The sequence below is a fragment of the Orycteropus afer genome, unplaced genomic scaffold (assembly GCF_000298275.1).
Source record: "Orycteropus afer afer isolate SDZICR_OR568_19922 unplaced genomic scaffold, OryAfe1.0 scaffold00228, whole genome shotgun sequence".
In the NCBI taxonomy this organism is placed as follows: Eukaryota; Metazoa; Chordata; class Mammalia; order Tubulidentata; family Orycteropodidae; genus Orycteropus; species Orycteropus afer.
Genome location: NW_006921815.1, coordinates 971,975 through 981,506, shown reverse-complemented (window position 1 = coordinate 981,506; position 9,532 = coordinate 971,975).

Sequence of the window (9,532 nt, the reverse complement as noted above, 5' to 3'; positions counted from 1 at the left end):
TAGGGTGGAGGATCGACGAAAGAGGGGGAGGCCTTCAACGAGATGGATTGACACGGTGGCTGCGATGATGGGCTCAAGTATAGCAGGGATTGTGGTGCTGGCGCGGGATCGGGCAGTGTTTCGTTGTGCTGTGCATGGGATCGCTATGAGTCGGAAACGACTCGATGGCACATAACAACAGCAACAACAATATCACTATGGAAGTAGATTGTCCAACCTTCCTTCCAAGGAATATTAGTTGCCAATTCAGATTTAAGTATGTATATTAAAAAAAAACTCTAAAAACAGAAGAATATATATATATATGTATGATCATCAACCTTACTCCAACATACAGACGTATTAAAGAATAGTTAGCTCCATTCAACTAGTAGGCTTCAATGAGGGTCAGTCCACATCTTTCTACTAACCAGAACCACATTCTCATTCTTTCTCTACCAATTTATAAACAATTAATAATTTGGGGAGAAAAATAACACAGGTATGTAGGCAATCTAAGCTTGGTAATTATTATTTTTTAAATAAATTATGTAATATATCCTTTTTATTAAAAAAGAAACAAATCTCTCCTTATTAATAATTATTACTTTAAAACAAAAATAATGCTATTGCACATCATCAAAAGTTGTTTCTATGTCATATTTATGTAATTAAATAGAAAAGGAAGGAATTACTTAAATTGTTGTTATAACTACAATTGTCTTAATCACTGTTTCATTTCTATTTTAGTTATATACATTTGATTCAGGGAAAAATCAGTGAGAGAATGATGAAGGAAACCTAGAGGGAGTAAGAGAAAAAGGAGAAGAGGAAAATCAGAAAGAGAGAGAGAATATATTGTTGTTGTTATGTGCTGTTGAGTCAGCCCTGACTCATAGTGACCCATCCTTGGGTTTCCGAGGCAGTATCACTACAGAAGTAGGATTGCCCAACCTTCCTTCCGAGGAGTGGCTGGTGGGTTTGAACCGCCAGCTGTCTGGTTAGCAGACAAGTGTCTTAGCCACTATGCTACCAGAGCTCCCAGAGAATATATTATATGCATCATTTGATAATTTTTTTTTTAAGGAAACTAAGAGAATATATTAGTTTCCTTAAAAAAAAAATTATCAAATGATGCATATATATCAGCAAATTTAATTTCTATTGAGCTATGATAATAACATGAGATTTTTTTTTTCCTGCCAATGAGTACTTAGTCTTCCTTTCTGAGAATTCTGTGAGGACATTTGCATCACAAGAAACTGAGTATATTAAACATGATGAATCACAACTTGTATCACTAGTAGCTGTACAAATCGTAGAAAGAGATACACACTTAGAGGACTCTTAATGCGTTTTTCTATGTCATTGCCTTGTGCAGTTGATATTTCTGAAAGTCTAAATTAAATTTTTTAAGATAAAAATAATATTTGTTTATACATAGATTTTTTTTTCTACAAGCAGCATTTTGCCAAAATTTTTGTTAACAACAAAGATATAGTCTCTAACCAAAAGCTAACAAAAATATATATTCTCCTTAAAAGTGGTTATTTTTGAAAAATAATATCCTAATGTCTAGAATGACCATGGCCTACTTGGCACACCAGTCTTGAAAAGATTAAGTTTTAAATACTGGACCAACTTGAAACATGTTTATTCTTTTTATTTCATATTTATTTTAAAATTACCACTACCCTTTGTGATAAATGCATAATATCCTAATTAAAAAAAAAAAAAAAAATCATAGATAATGTCTTGGCACATATTTATGCCTTTTAACAAAAAGAAAAACAAAAAAAATGTGTCTTGCTTGTGTGTGTGTGTGCCTATAATAATGCCCATAAAATAAAGACAAAATAGAAACTTGGCTCCTTGCTTATCCATATCACAATGTCTACCAGCATAACTGCATCATGTTTACTAAAGACTTTTTCAGAAAGGATAAAAAGTATAAGACTGTTGATGGTGATAAAAAAATGATTAGAAAACATTTTGGGAGCTATAGAATTGTTCAACTCTTTTGAAGTATTTTATTTTCATTATGAATATCACAATCTCTAAGATAAGCCTTCATTCGTCTATACTTTGTTTTAGGATAGGCAATCTATTTCCATAGTGATACTGCCTCGGAAAGCCAAGGAGGGGTCGCTATGAGTCAGGTCCAACCCAATGGCACATAACAACAGCAACAATTAATTTGAAGGCCTATGGAGCATATTGGTAGCATAGTGCCTAAGGTACTTGACTGCTAACCATAAGGCTGATGGTTCAAACCCACCAGCCACTCCTCAGAAGGAAGATTGGGCAATCCTACTTCTGTAGTGATACTGCCTCGGAAACCCAAGGAGGGGTCACTATGAGTTGGGGCCTAATTGACAGCACATAACAACAACATGGAGCATATAAGAATTGTCTTAATTTAACAATCTCAATTCTCAAGATACTGCATGTTTGACATCTATAGAATAGAGTGTTTGAAGCACTAAGCATTATTATTTAGATTTCTTGAAACCTTAAAATATCAGCTAAGCAAGTTTGGCCTGTATGGTGATAAATCTAATCACAAGTTATCAAAAATATGAGTAATAAAAACGAATTTAAGGCCAAGTGACTCAAAGTTCTATTTTTTTTTTTTTTTTTGTCATTATTTTGGGGAATATGTAGAGCAGAATATACACCAATTCAACAATTTCTATGTGTGCAGTTCCTTACTTCTGATCACAGTCTTCAAGTTGTGCAACCATTTCAGACTCATTTTCCAAATTGCTCCTCCCTCATTTACATAAATGTATTATCCCTAAGGTTTCTATTTAATCTTTCAAGTTGCCATTGTCAATTTGATTCTATATGATAGGTCATAAAAGAGCACAATGTTCAAGGAAGATATTCTTTACTAGATAAGCTAAAGTCTTCTTTGGTTTTAAAAACACTTCAGGGAATGTTTTTTTGCTAAACATTTAAAGAGTATTTCAACCAGTAGTTTCAAGGGTTCATCCAGCTTTCATAATTCTAGAAAGTTTGGAGCTCATGAAAATTATATATTCGGTTCTGCATTTCATCCCTTTTAATCAGGATTTTTCTATAGAATCTTTGTTTAAAATGTTCATTTTTGGTAGTCAGGAGCCATTCAGATATTTCTATATAGTTTTATTTTTTTCATTGTGACTTGGGTGAAATTTTACAAAGTAGATTCATTTTACATTCAGCAGTTCATACACATTTTGTTTGTGACCCTGATTACAATCCCCACAGTGTAACATCTTTCTTCCCACTTACTCCTTTTGGTTACCCTTTCCCTGTGTCCTTCTTCCCTATGCATTCCTGTCTCCCTACCTTCCTCTCTGTACAAATGCTTTCCTATTGATCTCTCATGAATTATTCAAAGATACTGCATCTCCATGGTGTAGTTGAGTTGTTCTACTGGTACACTTGTGTACTTTTTGGTTGAAAGTTAAACCACGGTAGTGGGTTAAATTCCAGGCCATAGTTTTAGAGGTTTCACCTATCTCCACCTGACCAATAATCTTTGTCATTTCTTATGTTTTTGAATTTTGTTTCACATTTTTATCTCATACTTTATCCAGTATCTCCAATTATGATCCCTTTCTGAGTAGTTGGCATTCGTGGCTGGGGACCATCTAGTTCTTCTCATCTCAAGGTCATGGAAACTGATGTCCCTCTGGTCCATTAATCCTTTGGACTAATTATTTCCATATGGCCTTGATTTTCCTCATACTTCTTTGCTGTGGAGGAGAAACCAATAGTTTCTTCTCAGATGGCTTCTTGCAACCTTTTATGTCACCAGTTGCTACTCACCAACGTAGGATGTAGAACAATGTTGTTGTGTACTATATCATGCCAATTGAGCTTGATGTCCCTTGCAACCATAGTCCTGAGCCCCCAAGCCCAACTACTCACTCCCTGAAGGTATTTAGTTGTGGCTAACAAAGTATCCTAATTTCGCTCCCTCTTAGCTCTATAATGCATATGGACATTTTTGTAGCACATATAAATACATATTTAGGAATGTGATCTGCCAAATCTGTGTGGCCATGGGTATATTCCCATTTACCTACCATACCTGATCTTCTTGCCTTTCTACCTATCTATTTACCCAGACATTAGTATGTGCTATTACTGATAGCAAAGTACTGTGTATCTGATAGTATTTATCTTTTCTTGCCTGTACCTTTTTTGCATCTCTCCATGTCTTCCTTTTCTTTGGTGATATTGTGCTGGTCACATGTTTTTGTATATTGTCTTTCTCTTCACCCAAATCAACATATATCTCTTAACTAGCCAGCAATTTAAGCACTATCCTGTTCTTCTGTTCTCAGGGCAAAGGAGGCAGTTGTTCATTCATGGATGCAATTAGCCACACATTACTTTAAAAAAAAAAAAGAAACTTGTTTTACATTCAACATTACATGTACATTTAGTTTCACTTTCCATTTGCCATGTCCAACCCTAACCCAGTCTCATCTCCTCCTTACCCTGTAACTCTCCCCCTGTGCCCCTCATATTTGTGCACTCCTGTTTGTCCTGCATTTCCTCAACCTGAATATTGGTCCTCTGGTGCTCGATGGTCCATTGCTCTAAGGGATGTATTACCATAGAGTATGTGGGTGAGTCATCCTGGGTTGAATGGTCTACATGTACACCTTGTTAACTATTGGGCTGAAAGCCAGCCTCTGGGGGTGAGTTTTATTCTAGGTGCAGAATGTATTCCAGGACCACCATGATAACATTAGAAAATGGGAGGACACTGAATTGTACACATAAGAGATAGAGGACTGATGCTAATACCAACCATTGTTTCCACAATACTGCATTACCATTAACACCAAACACCAAGCTACAAATAAACACATAAACACCTGATAGGATTAGATGGGGGTCAGTGAACAGGAGTATAGTCTAGACCAAGGATGGATTCAGCTAGTCTTGCACAGACACCAGTGATACAAAATACCTGCAAGCATTACAGAAACGATAGAGGACAGACACAGGGTAATCCATCACAGACACCCAGACACTATAGGAGAAAGATCCAATAGATCTGCCGGCTCAGGACCATAGTGCTGGGGCACACCAGACTCAATCAGCACAACAAAACACATCCTACATTGTTCTTCATCCTACATTGGTGAGTAGCGACGAGGGTCTTAAAAGCTTTCAAGTGACCATCTATGATGCAGCCAATGGTCTCCTAGTTTTGGAAGCAAAGAATAAGAATGCACACATTACTTTTTATCTTCTTATTCCCTACCTTCTCTCTCCCTCTGTTGCTTCAGGGAAATTGAGACCAATTGTTGTATTTTGGATGGTCACTTCCAGACTTTTAAGATCCTAGGCACTATGCAACAAATTGTTGTTATGTGCCGTCTAGTAGGACATGACTCATAGTGACCCCTTCTTGGGTTTCCGAGGCAGTATCACTATGGAAGTAGATTGCCCCATCTTCCTTCTGAGGAGTGGCTGGTGGATTTGAACCTCCAGGCTTCTGGTTAGCAGTCAAGTGCCTTAGGCACTATGCTACCAGAGCTCCTATACAACAAATTAGGAGGTAGAAAAGAGGCACTGAATACAATATTAGGTGAACAAAATGGAGTGTCTCATGATAACATGGCCCCATTCCTCCCAATACAGGAAACTGCACCAAACACAGTTGTACATAAGCACCCTCAGCAGCTACACATCTGTTTTAGTCTCATTTTTTTTCATAAATATATTATACAACTTTTCCCAGTTCAACATTTTAACGGTGTATACCTTATTGACAGCAATTAATCAGCTGTGTAATATTAGCCTTAATCAAATGATTTTTCCAGTACCTTAAAGCAAAGTTCAATGTTTCATAAACAATAACCACTCCTGCTCCCCTCCCTCTGGCCCCTGGTAACCACTAGTAAACCTTGATCTGCATACATTTGCCTCTTCTTGTCTTTTCACAATATTTTTTCACAATATTTTTCCTTTTGTGATTGACTAATTCCACTCCACAAATAGTCCTCAAACTCCATTCATATTATAGCATGTATCAAGATGTCAATTCTCTTACCAGTTGAGTTGTTGTTAGTGCCATAGCAACCCTATGCACAGCAGAAGGAAATACTGCTCAGTCCTGTGCCAAATCCATGATCCTTGCTATACTTGAGTCCACTGCCGCAGCCACTGTGTCAATCCATCTAATTGAGGGCCTTCCCCTCCTTTGTGGACTGTCCACCTTACCAAGCATGACATCCTTCTCCAGAGAATTATCCCTTCTGACAACACTACCAAAGTAGGTAAGATGAAGTCTGGCCATTCTCGCCACCAAGGACCATGCTGGCTGCACTTCCTCCAGGACAGATTTGTTCCATCTTTTAGAAGTCCATGGTGCTCTCAGCATTCTTAGCCAGCAGAACTCAAAACCATCAATTCTCAGTTTTCCTTATTCAATGTCCAGCTCTCACGTTCATATGAGGTGAATGAAAATACTATGGCTTGAGTCAGGTGCACCTTAGTCCTCAAGGAGATATCTTTGCTCTTCATCACTTGAAAGAGGTCCTTTGCAGCTGATTTTCCCAGTGCTGTACCTTGTCCTATTTCCTGATTCCTGCTTCCATTGGAATTGATTGTAGAGCCAACCAATGTGAAGTGTTTGACAACTTCAATCTTTTCTCCATTTATCGTAATGCTGCTTATAGGTCCAGTTGTGAGGATTTCTGTTTTGTTTGTATTGAGATGTAATCCATACTGCAGACTGTATTCTTCAATCTTCATCAGTAAGTACTTCAAGTCATCCTCACTTTCAGCAAGCAAATTTGTATCATCAACATATCACAGGTTGTTAATAATTCTTCCTCCAATCTTCATGCCATCTTCTCCTTCATATAGTCCAGCTTCTTGGATTATTTGCTCAGTGTACAGATTGAATAAGTATGGTGAAATTATACAACCCTGATGCACCCCCTTCTTGATATTAAACCATGCAGTGTCCCCTTGTTCTGTTAAATGACAGCCTCTTGGTTTATGTACAGGTTCCTCATGAATACAATTAAGTGTTCTGGAATTCCCATTCTTCTCAATGTTATCCATAATTTGTTATGATCCACACAATCAAATATTTTGCATAGTCAATAAAACACAGTTCAAACTGTTATTATTGTTATTATTATGGTTCGATAATTTTTGCATTTTATTTGATCACTTTTCTTTGGAATTGGCACAAATATGGCTCTGTTCCAATCAGTTGTCCAGAGCTGTCTTCTAAATTTCCTGGCAAAACAAGTCAGTGCCTTCAGAGCTGTATCTGATTATTGAAACATCTCAAGGTATATTCTGTCTAATCCTGGATCCTTGTTTTTAGCCAACTCCATCAATGCAGCTTCAGTACCATTAGTTCTTGATCATATGCTACTTCCTGAAATTGTTGAACGTCAATCAACTCTTTTTGCTACAGTGACTCTCTGTATTCCTTTCATATTCTTCTGATGCTTTTTCCATCATTCAATATTTTGCTATGCGTGGTATTTTAAATGCATATTATCTTCTATTGTATGTATTTCTTGGGAGTAGAGAAAGACCACTGTTGATATAAAGTTATCACTTTGTCTTGTACTGCAAAAGGATCATTTTTAAAAATGGGGTCTACACCCACACCCATATACACATTTTAGTATATATCTTCATTATATTTTTTGAAAAAAAAACAGAAATAAAACATCAATTAATATTTCTTGTACTTCACTAGAATAGAAGCTGATAGGATCTATGGACAAACAATTTATGAGAGAGAGGAATTACAGGGAGCAGAAATGCATGGAAAGGGAAATGAGTCAGGGAATGGGGAACATAAAGGAGTTCATTAGTGAGATTCCCTTAGCCTCATAAGAAGCACAACTAGTTTTATCTTGTTTAATGTCTTCAGAAAAGCTTTATGTAACTCTTGTATCTTAAAACAAATCATTCAAAAGTAAATCTGATAAAGAATTTATCTGCCAGATGTTTCCCATCTCCTGTCTCCATTCAACCAAGTTTACTTCAAGAAGAGTTAATTACTTCCAGGCTACCTCATCTGGCCTCTTCCACTGCTTGAGTGGTATTGTGGTTAAAGTATTGGACTGTTAACCAAATGGTCAGTGATTTGAACCCACTAGCTGCTTCCTGGGAGAAAGATGAAGCAGTTTGCTTCCTTAAAGATTTATAGCCTCGGAAACCCTATGAGACAGTTCTACTCTGTACTATAAGGTCACTATGAATGGGAATGGATTATTTATTTATTTATTTATTTTTAGTTGCTCAGACCAACCCACTGCCTTGCGTCAATTCTGACTCATAGGCACTTTTCAGGACAGAGAACCGCCTGTAGGGTTTCCAAGGCTATAAATCTTTATTAAAGAAGACTACTTCATCTTTCTCCTATGGAGCAGCTAGTGGGTTGGAACCATCGATCTTTAGTTTAGCACCCAAATATTTTAATCATTACACAACTAGAACATCTTTCTATTTTGCTCAGGGGAAACCTGATCCCTCACCATGTTGCTTGGTATCACATTCATTCGAAAGTGGAAGAAAAGATCAGTGATTTCTACTGGAGAGCTCATACTTTCTATTTCTAGATATTTATGGGATTTTTAAAAATGCCTAAGACATTTGACTGCTCACTAGAAGGTTGGAAGTTCAAACCCACCAACCACTCCATGGAAGGAAGATGGGACAATCTGCTTACTAAAGATTTACCATCCCAGAAACCCAAAGGCAGTTGCTATGAGTCAAAATCCACTGAACGGCAGTGAGTTTCCTTTGGTTTTTGGATATTGATATCAAAATATGGTACAAGTGACCCAAGTATCATGAAGACAGTTATGTCTACCTATTTTCTAAAGAAATTACTTATATAAATGTTAACATACAAATTAAAAGAATAATTCTCCAGGTGTTTGATTATTTAATTTCTATTAAGTTAAAAATCTATAATTTACTATATTAGTAACAAATCAATATCTGTATCCAATATCAAATATTTTCATTTAAATTATTTATAAATTATGTCTGAGATATTCCACCCAAATTATGTGAAAGTAGATTTCCGTTATAATTAAAACTTTCTCTGTAAACTGTGCAAGACTCTAGGCTCCCTTCTTCCCCCTAGCTCTGAACTGGGGGATGTAGTCTCTAACTTAGGTGTGGCACCATTGAGAATGCTGGTTCCCCAATTCCCCATACTCTGGCTCATAGGCAATGGTTTTATTCTGAGAAAGGCAAGCCAAGTAGAGCATGAGATAGCTTTCCCAAACTCCACTAATCACTTAGCTCCTAGATTCCTGTCTCAGAGATTTTCCTGTTGAAGGAGCCTGTGTAGTAATATAACTTATAACACTATATATAATAATATTAGGAGCCCTGATGGCATAGTGTCTGAGGCAATTGACTGCTAACCAGAAGGTTTGAGGTTCAAACCCATTACCCACTCCTCAGAAGAAAGACTGAGCAATCTACTTCCTTAGAGATACCACCTTGGAAGTCCAAGGAGAAATCACTATGAATCAGAATAAACTGGACAGGAGTG